At 41.2% G+C, this 13,320-nt stretch overlaps 1 long non-coding RNA gene across 1 annotated transcript; it reads left to right on the forward strand.

Annotated features, from left to right (window-relative positions):
* The first annotated feature begins 8,576 nt into the window (after positions 1-8,576).
* On the forward strand, positions 8,577-9,214 carry LOC120558209. Its single transcript, XR_005639066.1, has 3 exons — positions 8,577-8,614; positions 8,724-8,842; positions 8,945-9,214. It is a non-coding gene; the product is annotated as an uncharacterized LOC120558209 (long non-coding RNA).
* The last annotated feature ends 4,106 nt before the right edge of the window (positions 9,215-13,320 follow it).

Here is a 13,320-nt window from a genome sequence, read left to right on the forward strand (position 1 = left end):
AGCTCTACTGAGCCATCTATTCCTCTAGCTCTGAGTAGTGATGACTTCATGAGCTTCTTCAATGATAAAATTACAACAATTAGAGATAAAATTCATCACCTTTTACACTCAACTTCTAATGGTTCACCTTTAAACGCAGAGTCGTTAGAAATAAAGACTAGTCTCGACATATACTTAGACTGCTTTTATCCTATAGACCTTCAACAATTAATGTTAAAGATATCCTCAGCTAAGCCATCTACCTGTCTCTTGGACCCCATCCCACTACTCAAAGAAGCATTACCTGTGGTTAACACTTCATTACTAGATATGATCAATATGTCTCTATTAACAGGTTATGTACCACAGTCATTTAAAGTAGCTGTGATAAAACCTCTTCTGAAAAAATCCACCCTGGATCCTGAGGTCTTAGCAAACTATAGACCTATATCTAACCTTCCTTTTCTATCCAAGATCCTTGAGAAGGTGGTTGCTAATCAGCTATGTGATTTTCCACATAGCAATAGTTTATTTGATGACTTTCAATCAGGATTTAGAAAGAATCATAGCACAGAGACGGCACTGGTGAAAATTACTAACGACCTTTTAACTGCTGCAGACAAAGGTCTTGTCTCCATTCTTGTTTTACTAGATCTTAGTGCTGCATTTGACACTATTGACCATTCAATCCTGTTACAGAGATTGGAACACTTGGTTGGCATTAAAGGAATTGCTCTGAGTTGGTTTAGGTCCTATTTCTCAGATCAATCTCAATTTGTGAATGTTAATGATAAATCCTCCAAGTACGCTAAAGTTAGCCATGGGGTTCCTCAAGGCTCAGTGCTTGGACCAATTCTATTCTCCTTATATATGCTTCCTCTAGGCAATATTATTAGAAAACACTCAATTAACTTTCACTGTTATGCGGATGACACCCAATTATACTTGTCAATCAAACCAGACGAAACCAGTCAGCTAGCTAAATTTCAAGCGTGCATTAAGGATATAAAATCCTGGATGACCTATAATTTTCTGATGTTAAACCCTAACAAAACTGAAGTTATTGTGCTGGGCCCTAAACACATCCGAACTTCATTATCTAGAGATATAGCTACTCTGGATGGTGTTGCCCTGGCCTCCAGCACCACTGTTAGAAATTTAGGAGTTATCTTTGATCAGGATATATCCTTTAATGCCAATCTAAAACAAACCTCAAGAACAGCCTTTTTTCATCTTCGTAACATTGCCAAAATTAGGAATATCCTGTCTCAAAACGACGCTGAAAAACTAGTCCATGCATTTGTTACTTCCAGGCTGGACTATTGTAATTCCCTACTGTCGGGTTGCTCAAATAAGTCTCTTAAGACTCTCCAGCTGATCCAGAATGCTGCAGCGCGTGTTCTCACAAGAACTAAGAAAAGAGATCATATTTCTCCTGTATTAGCTTCTCTGCATTGGCTTCCTGTTGAATCCAGGATTGAGTTTAAAGTCCTTCTCTTGACCTACAAAGCTCTAAATGGTCTAGCACCATCATATCTAGAAGAGCTCCTAATACCCTATTGTCCCACTAGAGCACTGCGATCCCAGAATGCAGAGTTACTGGTGGTACCTAGAGTCTCTAAAAGTAGAATGGGAGCTAGAGCCTTCAGTTATCAGGCTCCTCTCCTATGGAACCAGCTCCCGATCTGGGTTCAGGGGGCAGAAACTGTCACCTCATTCAAGAATGAACTTAAAACTCTCCTATTTGATAAAGCTTATAGTTAGGGAGTGAGGAGTTGCAGTGTTCACCTAACTGGCCCAACTGCTTCTCTTCATAATTGTTAGATTAATAATACATAACAAAGTAGAGGGAGGCAGGCCAGCCAAGCCAGATCCGGCAGGGGGAGAGTTCTAAGCCCGAAAAAGCTACCTCTCCTTATGACCTGTCTCTCTTAGTTACCTGTTATAGTTACGCTGTTATAGTTCTAGACTGCCGGGGGACTTCCTTCCTTTGACACACTGAGCTGCTCTCTCCTCTCCCTTTCTATTATTGTTTCTATTACTGTTACTATTACTATTACTATTTGTGTGCAGCCCGTCCCAGAAATGCTTGTTACTAATCCTAGCTTCTGGGGAGTTTTACTGGAATTGTTGGAATTGTTGGGGCTTTGTAAATTATAGAGTGTGGTCTAGACCTACTCTATCTGTAAAGTGTCTCGAGATAACTTATGTTATGATTTGATACTATAAATAAAATTGAATTGAATTGAATTGATTGGTTTAAAGAAATGCCAATAAACCAGAGCACGTTTCTCTCCCATTCAGGAATGCTGTGTGGACTAGCCAGACCTTCCTCCGCAGCGCTGTGGACGAAGGTCTGGCAAAGCGAGACTAACAATAATGTAACCGGAGATCAGACTCGTCTGTCTGTATCGCAGCATGAGAGTCCTGGTAACGTTTCTGTAAAGGGGAAACATCACTGTATGCACTGTGGAGGTAAGAAACCAAACACATGCACTGAACTGCTGGGGAGTTTGTGTAACAACAGGGGACTGTGTCCTGCAACGACAAAGCAAAGTCGCTTCATCTCTTTTTCTACACAACCTTCACGTGCGGTCGGAAATTTTGACAACCCCCCCACCCGGGGTTAGGCTTACATTCCATATGTAGTCCATTTCTACTGGATAATAGGTTGGGTGTAACTGGCTAACAAACTGCGGAGAAAGGGGGATAAAATCTGAAATGTGGGAACATAGGGCCTAATTTTGGAAAAAAAATCTAAGAAATGTGGGAACATAGGGCTGTGGGAACATAGGGCCAAAAACATTTGTACAAAACACAATCACAGATGACTAACAATCTAATTTGCAGTTAAAAATAATGTTACTGAAATATCAGATTTGCATCGGATAGAAAAACAGATTCTCTCTGCAATTGCTACTGTTTTAATTTAATATGGAATGACATGTAGTATGAATAAAGTAAAAGCAGCATTGTTCTGAAAATTGCATTTGTAACATTTTAAGTGTGATTTAGAAAAGCAAAGATTTGTGTTGCCCCAATCCTTGCAAAAATCGTCACATCCCAAAAGTCAATTGCAGCTGAGAAAAACAATGATTAGGTTTACATGCACAAAATACTCTGGTTTCTGCCCTTATTCAGAAAAAGACCATATTCCTCTGTTTGCCTGGGTAATGGAAGAGAATATTCCACTAATATTCCCGTTAACATGAAGCCGAGTAAAACAGGTGGTTTTCAAAGTGTCCCAGTGGTGGAGGACATGTTGGAGCGTGTGAACACAGCGTCCCTCTTTCATTCCTTTAACCAGCTTCTAGAAAAGTGGAATTTGAAGTCTCTGATAATGTTTAAAAGTAGCTGTCTTCTTATTGGGTCTGCCACCCTACAAACTGTCGGCTGGTTGGTTTGTGTACAGTAACCATAGCAACGCACATGCTGACCGTACGCCGTAAACATGCGAAACTGCAGTAAAAACCCAGATGGAGACGCAGATTCTGAATGCGATGTATACATGTTCAAAGAATGCCTCTAAAACCTGAATAATACCAGACTATCACATGACTTACCCTACAGTCACATTAGCTACAACAGACAGCGAGAAAGCAACAGGCTGCCATTCATTTTCAATGGGAGTGGCCGTTTGCCAGCGATGAGCTTGCCGCTGCCACGAGCAAGGCAGGGCCGAAATAGACAAGAAGTCTATATTATGCAAATGCTGAGCGATGCAACAAAGCGACTGCCAATCGGAGTGAAGGCAGCGTGAGGGCAGCGTCGTACAGTTCAGAATAATAGCAGTCCAACATCACTAACCTCATAAATCAAATTTTTTTGGTAGAAGTGATATTTCTACATGGCAAATAATTTACTAGTAAGTGTTGTAGAGTCATAGAAAACCAACAGACTCAAAAGTCATGACATGCAGGCTGCTCATTCTGTGTAATTGAATCTGTAATTGAAAGGGGCATGTTCAAAATAATAGTAATTGTTGTGGTCACTTAGTGAGGTGATTGATTCTGTGAAGTCACAGGCGTCAGTTATGGCCCATATTTAAGGAAGGAAGGAAGCAAATGTGTGTGTGTGTGTGTGTGTGTGTGTGTGTGTGTGTGTGTGTGTGTGTGTGTGTGTGTGTGTGTGTGTGTGTGTGTGTGTAGCAAAATGGGTCGTTCCAGTCATTGCTCTGAGGAACAGCGACTTTTATTAAAAAGTTGATTGGCGAGGGGAAAACATATAAAGAAGTGCAAAAAACTATAGGCTGCTCAGCCAAAATGATTTCAAATGCCTTGAAATGGCATCCAGAGCCTGAACGACGTCAACTACCATTCGAATGGATCGAAGAATAGCCAAAATGGCAAAGACTCAACCAATGATCAGCTCCAGGAAAATCAAAGAAGACTTAAAGTGACCTGTGAGTACTGTTACAATCAGAAGAAGGCTATGTGAAGCAAAGCTATCAGCTAGAAGCCCCTGCAAAGTCCCACTGCTGAAAAAAGGCATGTACTGAATAGGTTGAAATTTGCCAAAGGACACATTGACTGGCCAAAGGAGAATTCTGTGGACTGATGAGAGCAAAATTGTTCTTTTTGGGTCTAGGGGCCGCAGACAGTTTGTCCGACGACCCCCATGCACTGAATTCAAGCCACAATACTGTGAGACAGTAAAGGATGGTGGTGCAAAAATCATGTTATGGGGATGTTTCTCATACTGTGGTGTTTGGCCTATTTATCGCATACCAGGGATCATGGATCAGTTTCAATACATCAAAATACTTGAAGAGGTCATGTTGCCTTATGCTGAAGAGGAAATGCCTTTGAAATGGGTCTTTCAACAAGACAATGACCCAAAACACACCAGTAAACGAGCAACGTCTTGGTTCCAGATGAACAAGATTGATGTTATGGAGTGGCCAGCCCAATCCCCAGACCTCAATCCCATAGGTGACATCAAAAATGCCGTTTCAGATGCAGATTGTAGTCCAAATCTGAGACAAAACCCAGTAATGCATCAGTAATTCAATGGTCCTGGGCTGGAATACCTGTTCACAGGTGCCAGAAGTTGGTCGACTCCATGCAACACAGATGTGAAGCAGTTCTCAGAAATAATGGTTATGCAACTAAATATTAGTGCAGTGATTCAAAGTAAAGCAAACCCTTGAGACATGTTTCAGTTCATACAGTAAATGTTTGAGTTTGTAAAGAAAAATGCAAAAACTGCTATTTTTTTGAACAGCCTAATATTGTAGCTAATGTGACTGTAAGGTCAATCAGAAAATACTATATTAGGAAAAAGGTCTTATTCTGAATATCCAACCAAAATATGTTTACATGACCTGTATCAAGTTCAGATTATTGTAATATGTATCTCATATAATATATATAATATATTCTCAATTGCCAGCTCTATCTCCACAGCACTGTGAAGAAAGGTCTGGCTACACCACATATGCATTCTGGGATAGGAGAAGAAAATGCTCAGGGTTGTTTGCGTTTCTTTAAACCAATCCCAATGGTCTTGGGCGGTGCTAAGCTCCGGACACAGCGATGGTGGCTCTGCTAAATAGTCTCAGGAAGGAACTTGGTGGAACATTTATATACAATATTGAATAAAGTTAACTGTTGACACAATCCAGTACCGTGAGCTATTTAAATTAGCTGATACATGTGAAACCTCATTGACTCTTACCAGTGTATCTCCATGTGTACTTCGTCCATCAATCGGTCCCAAAACGTCCCAGTTAGAGAGGAAATCCCCTAAACATATTCTTTATAAATCTTTACAATCATTCCCTGAAAGAACCAAGCAGGTCTGCCTTGTTGCACCGTCCACATCTTCTTCAGAACTTGACATTTTCAGCGTGTAGCTCGTTAGCTTGAAGTTTGTTGTTGTTTCCCGAAGAGAACGGAGTTTGGGAATGAGAATGGCAACCCACATAGAGCAGCAGTGGAGGGACATCCGCGAAAAATATCTGGCGGCGATTATCACTGCATGAAAAGTGGGATTTTCGTCAGTATGCGGCACTGTAGATTGTCGTGGTACTTCAGGTTTCCGACTGCACACAGCAATTTACAGGCAACACCGAAAATTGCCGTGAATTGTCGGAAATTGCCGTGGGCCTTGCTTGGCAGTTGTCCCCCCATGACCCCCCCTCCCTCTAATCTAGGGAAGGCTTTAACATGTAAATGAAATGCTGTGAGCTATACAAATGCAAATCAGGGTAGCAGCAGAGGGAGTTTTACCCCAGGTGACATTTTTCTAAAAGGTATTAACTTAATTTTAAGAAAATCTCTTGAAATAGATCAGACTCAGGCCACGTCCACACGTACCAAAACAATCTTTTTTTTACCCGTCTTCCCTGGATTCGTTTCAAGAATAGTTGCGTCCAAACGAATCCATTTGTAAATGACTCAATACGCTACTTCATATGCCTGGGATATAGGCGGTGCTGTTTCTGCTACAGAAATTCACCAAAAAACGGAGAAGAAGAGCATAGTCACTTCCACTTCCCATCATAACATGACTAGCTAGATTATAACTTTCTCTTAATACATCCGTGGACTATAATAACTTTCACCACTGCTCATTTTATAAAGGCCGCCTCAAGAAAACGTGTCTTTGTTTACATTGTATAATGTGCTGTTGGATTGCTTTTTATTTCGCATGATTGCAGCGCGCTAACGTTAGCACACCAGCGCGCTAACGTTAGCTAGCTCTAACATCGGCAGTCAAACAAACATCAATGATCCATGAATGATGTCTTTTTAATAATCTATACGTTTTTCTTGCAGTAGCCTTTCTACAATAAGCCGTGGTAAAAGTTACTATAATCCTTTCAAGGAGTTGATAAGCAGACAGATTAGCTAGCTAGTTGATAAATTGTCTACTTCCACTTTATAAACCGATAGCCATAGCAGCTAACATTAACGTTACTTTGCTGCTGGAGCGGTCAGCTGCTTTAGTGATGTTTAACGTTGGCTACATAACGTTAGCAATATATCTTGTGTAGAATCCAGAGGGAAGGGTCAGGGAGCAGAGACACAGTATTTAGATGAAGTGAGCTGGTTTGACCATGGAGATGGGACATGCTCGCTTAGCTTCACCGCAGTTGTGTGCGTCAGCGGCCGTGGGAGAGGGTGTAAAAGAGGGGTGTGGCGATGACATCATCAATACGGATTCGTATTCACCATCCATACGAAGCCAAACGAGAGCTGTTTTCGGATTTTTTCATCCTGAGACCAGGTTTCAAAAAAGTGCGTTTTCAGGCAGTGCGTTTGCAGGATTCGTCTGGACGGTTGGCCCAAATGATGCAAAACATGTGCGTTTGCACAAAAAAACGCTTCCGTGTGGATGGCCCCTCAGTATAGCTTAATTGTAGACTCTTCAATTTTAGCTTGAATTGATTTATTTAATGAAAGTATGCTAGATTAACTACTGTGTATGTCATTAGCAGTGACCAATGTTATGTCAAAAAGATACACAAAATAATTTATTTCAACAATTAGTTTTGATCAGGCTTTGCCACAAAGGTAAAATGTGCATTCCATGATTCATTCACAGTCTCCTAGAGCTCAACCACTGAGCATAGTGACATGACTACAGTGACCTTTCTTTTGTCTTGCTCATCCAACATTGTCTGGTGGAAAGAGAACTCTTTCTGCTGACACCAGAATGTGCTTCACATAAAGCATATCAGCTTTGTCATTGCATGACAAAGTCCCAACCATTTGTCTTCTTAAAATACTGGCAAATTCAGCACCATATTCACATGTCCATGGCATATGAAGCTGTTGGCTCTGCTGAAATGGCCTCATAATCCAGACTTCAATTGTCCTATTATTAAACTTTCCCAGTATTCCATTATAACTCACTGTAATTCACCTCCACACCAGTGTAGTATATTTCTCTGCCTACCCTCATTTGTTTCGATAAAAGAGAGGGGGGGGGGGAAAAAAAACTTCAGAAATATGGGAATATTTCAGGCCAACTGGTAAAAGAGTTATCTGTACACTCTGTCAAACTTCACTTGGAAACACACAGGAGTTGTTCGAGACGTTTGGAGCGTTTTTTCTCTCCTCCATGTCACCTCCGGGGCTCCAAAGATGCGCTCACAGAAAAGAAGACAACGTAAGTATATGATTATTAATGAAACGGCGAGCTAGTCTGTATTGTTTATTGTTGAGAAGTACAATGACTGTATTTGGATGTTAAACAGGCTACTTAGACTTGGCAGTAATGTTTTAATCCCCACCAAGTTTAAACGCGAGCAGCACAGAGCTGTGTGTCTGGCTGCTTTCAGCGCCATTCATTACAGAGCTGAGAGGGTGAGTTGTTTTATAAAAGTATATTTTTCTTGTCTCGTAATTTACAGGAAGCAGTTCGCCGTCTTCACAACTCTGAGACAAACTGTAGCAGGCGCTACGAACCAGGGCAAGGGTAAGATTTAAAGAATATGCTTTCATTGAATGAATTTCATTAATTCTTCTGTATAAGGACATAGATACGTTAATAGATACTGATCTTAACCATAGTTTTTTTTTTTTTTTTTACAGACTAACCTCGCCTCATAACGAGGCTGTGACCTATATTTGCTCGGAGCTGTCTGCAGGTCCAGATTTACATGACGCTGATAATGACGCCATTGTGTGTAAGTAATTTTTACTTTTTTTTTTTATCTTTCCTTGTTTAATTTTACTGTGACTTATGTTTTTTTTTGTTTTTTTTATTCATACCACTCTCATATAATTGTTTTCCAGCTGCCTGTAAGACATATTACGAGACAGCAGCAGGAACTTCAGCTAGAAACAACCAGATGTGGCATCGCGGGCAGAAGCTGTGAAGAGTTCAGCTCGGAGTCGGTCGAGAAGAAAAGAGGGTAAGATTAGATCCGTTTTTGGTCAATGTGAATATTTTTCAGGTGCATTCATATATGTGTCCGTCGCGCAGTACTGATTGTCTTTATTGATTGACTTTACAGCTGCTGGAAGCGAGACAAAGTGTGCTGGCTGCGGGTGAGGTGGTCATTTGGAAGTGTGCCACCATAGACCTGATGATCCAAAATACAGGACAACGCACCACAGACGTCTAAATGGACCGAATTCAGACCGAATGCTGTCGGTTACCTACAGCTCTGAGCCGGCCGCGGGTTAGGTGTGGACGGTGCTGCTTTGTTGTGTGCCGATGCTTTGTACTCAGTTTTTTTTCTGTTTGTGTTTTGTGTCAATAAAGCTCTATCTTTGAATAAACAGCACGTTCCTGGCAAATCATTTTTCTTAGGATAACCGTGACATGAATATACAACATAGCATATATGAAATAAATACATATATATAATTTTATTATTATAATAATGGCCCAGGGTGACCAATAGCCTAACCCATGACAGACCTGCCAACCAATCACGAGAGATTTTTCTTGTTTAAAAGTAGTGGTTTCATCCAATCCTGAGTGAGGAAATTCCAGCCGGGCCAGGCGCCTATTCATATTCTAATTAGATCCATTAGCTCCTCCGCGGGGGCTCTCCACATACGTCATGGTTGGTTTCCGACAATATGTGGCACAGACGAACGTGACGTTCACAGCCTTTAAATTGTCGATAACTGCTGAAAATTAGGGGGATTTCCGGGCGTTTACAGGCATTTATGGGGACGGAAATCCCACTTTTCATGCAGTGTATCCTGGAAATGTACTGTCGTTGATCCAGACTATATTCCAAATAATAGTGGAATATTGGAGTGCATGTTAACATACTCAAAAACAGCGTGCTGGTCAGGGAACCTTAATGTTCACGATAGTACAGTAGGAAATCTTATCATACCATCGTTACTTATTCTTTCACAGACAGTTTAAATTACTGAACATCTCTATAATTTTCACAAGCCACCAGTCTTCCCCCAGACGATGTTAGTCCTGTGCAAAAAGGGTCTTTTTCTGTACTTGGCTCTGTCAAGTTTGATTCACTAGCTTGCTCTTATCAAATCCTACTGAGGGTGCAGAAAGCTAAATATGTAAAGGCAACAACACTAATTTGACAGGCTACAAAGAAAAATACAAGCTGGAGGGTAAAGTCGCCTTCACAGAATCAAACAAATTGTGGTTTGTAGAGTTTTACTTGTATTAAATTATGGAGCTTACATGTTTTCTATGCTCTTGCTCATCTCTCTCTCCCACCTCTTTTTCTGTAACTTGTTTTTCACCGTTTGAATGTCAGCATGGGCTGAATCATTCCGTTTTTCGACATCTCGGCTACATCTATAAATCTATTTGTCTCAATCTTGCTTCGCTCTCCTCCTCTCACTCTTATGAATTCAAAACAAAATATATATATATATATATATATATATATATATATATATATATATATATATATATATATATCACTGCCACCAGAGGATGGAAAACCTGTTGCAATATACTCTCTCAACTGAGGCGATGTTTCCCCCCCCAGACAGTTTGACATTTACATTTTAGGGCATCTACCTGCCTGCCATAACAACACTGACTTTTAGACTGAGTGCAGCAGTGGACTCTATGACTCAACAAACTGAGGAAGAATTTAAAATCAAACATTATGTGACACATTTTAACATCAGCTGATTAGTAGTTTTTTGTAGGTGTGAACCAACGTATAAAAATGTTTCAGCAACGATTGGATGGATTGCAATGACATTGTATAAAGCAGTTTCTGCTGCCCAGAGGACAAATCCTAACCCACTGACTTTTTATCTAATCTTTGGCTGCAGATACATCCTTCTAGTCTCGCTATCACCAGACCAAGCTCAATCTTTTAAGATTCAACATTAGTCTGGGGAGTCTGCTCTGTATCTTCTACTGCACACGAGGCGTGATCAACGGGCATAGTTCAAATGACTCTGTACGCAACTGGATAGTCCTTCAACCAATCAGACCAACGATCCGGGTGACTTTGCAGAAGCGACACGAAAACTCCAGGCAGGAAACGTGTCAACAGACATGCTGGTTTGTAACAGCAGCGGCCCCAACGGGTTGCTGCGCTTCGGTGGCCGCCATGTTGAATGTAAACAAAAAGCTGCTTGCCGTCGCTTCTCTATTGTCATCGTGTTAAACCCGCCAATAGCGCGCCAGGTGGATAAGCCAGTTTATCATTGGTCCCCGCAGATTGGTAACGGAAGAAGGATAGAACAATTTACAGGTTTCCAGCCTGAGCTGCAGGGCGAAGTCAAATCGCCGGCAGATCGGGCTGGGTTTACCCAGTCTACCATCCTTCATAACCTAACCTTAAAAGGTATACTATTCACGTTATAGCTCCAAAAAGCCTCCCCAAACTTTCTCATAGTTAAAGTGATGGTTGGGAGTAATTTCACCGTAGGCTGCTTTGCACCTTGACCTCGAGCCAAACCTTGTTATAACGTTGGTGGAGTTAGCGTTATCAGCTGGTTAGTTTAGTGCAGGCGCTAATGGATCCATGTTTGTATCTCGTAAAGTACCCTACTAATAATTCCACCAATAATGATACCAAACATCTACACTAGTACAAATAGTTTCTGTACTTATAAAACGAGGCATTAGAAAGTTTGTAACTACACCAGAAGGATATTTAAATAACACTTGCCTGATGGATACTCCTCTTGGCTGATACTGCGCTATTGCGCAAGATCACGCACAGAGCACAACATCTATTGCCGGAAAAGACTACTGGAGAAGAAGATCCAAGAAGCGAGTGAACAGCAGAAGCAGCTACTGCAGCGTGAGGCTGTTGCTGCAATTTTGTTAATTTTACCGGAAAAAACACTTATTATTAGATGAGGAGCCTACAATCAAAATAATGACGTTACTGTCTGTGTCTATGTCTGACCTGGGCTGGCACATGTTCACGTTAAAAAGCGCGTGCGCGTGCACGAGCACTACGGTCACCCTATGATAACGCTAACTCGACCAACGTTAGAACAAGGGAAAAAAAGCTTATGGGGGGTTGTTTGGCTCGAGGTCAAGGTGCAAAGCAGCCTAAGGTGAAATTACTCCGAACCATCACTTTAACTATGATTATTCAAAACCATAAACTGTACAAGAGAAGTGGACGTATAGCCACCATGATGTCACTCACTGGTTTGTGGGCTACTGTTTTGAAGCCTCAAGTTTGGCATTTTACTCGCCCCCATCTTGGTTTTTTTGGAGCCACAAGTGACCATATTCAGCCTGTTCGCAATCCCTGGGCAACGCATTCGCACAAACGGGTTCGTATGCTATCATACGAAAACTTATGCACAACATTCGGACATTTTACAAAATTACGGCTACCGCCGACTGGCCCCATGACAGTTAAGTTTAATGGCCGTTACAGTTAAGTTAAGCCAACAAAAGGTGACTGTCTGCGGCGAAGAAAGTTTAGGTAAGACACCACGACTAGTTAAGATCAGAAAAAAGATTGGTGTTTGGGTTAAAACAGCGCTCCCGTTACTGCCGGGACATGAACACCTGTTTCCTGGGTGAAAGTCTTGTGTTTTCTCCTTAACTTCTTCAGGACATGAACACCTGTTTCCTGGGTGAAAGTCTTGTGTTTTCTCCTTAACTTCTTCTGGACATGAACACCTGTTTCCTGGGTGAAAGTCTTGTGTTTTCTCCTTAACTTCTTCAGGACATGAACACCTGTTTCCTGGGTGAAAGTCTTGTGTTTTCTCCTTAACTTCTGCCGGGACACGAAATCTGCTTCCCGTCTTGTAAGCCCTGTGTTTTAGGACCCACTCAAACCACCCCAACCTCCTCCCTACATTGACCTGAGCAGTCTGATACAGCAACAGTACAGTATATACAGTGTACAGTTCATACAGTAATAAATATGTGGAATACATACAAATTACAGTGTGGGGGTTGCGAGGACTGGATCTGACTTACAACCCGAGGACTTGGTAGAGACCTCAATCACAAGGTAGCCCCGCCCTAAAGCATGCTCTGATTTATCGTCTATTTTAAAATAAATGGGACCAATATTTGTAAATTGTAAAATGAACATCATGGAGTTGCCCGCTGCTGGAAAGCCCCCTGAATCATTAGCTTCATACTTCATAGCTTGTTCAAAACTCAACACATTGTACAGTTTAATTACAAAATAACATTAAGCTGGAAGGAAACTGTGTGCTTCGAGTCAACGTCTATAAATGACAAAAAGGCGACAGTAGCATTTTCTATTTGTCACATAATCCAATGTGTAAGAAAAAAAAAAGAAGCTATATTTATGTTCACTAACCTGTGATGTGACAGTTTGTTCTCATGTACTGTCAGCAATTTCCAAGCAGTAACTAATTAATATTCAAATCACCATAATTATAATTAGTTTGGATGTGTCTCCCTCCCTTCTTTCAGTGATTCCCCTGGCTT

Source organism: Perca fluviatilis, chromosome 4, assembly GCF_010015445.1.
Source record: "Perca fluviatilis chromosome 4, GENO_Pfluv_1.0, whole genome shotgun sequence".
Classification (NCBI taxonomy): domain Eukaryota; kingdom Metazoa; phylum Chordata; class Actinopteri; order Perciformes; family Percidae; genus Perca; species Perca fluviatilis.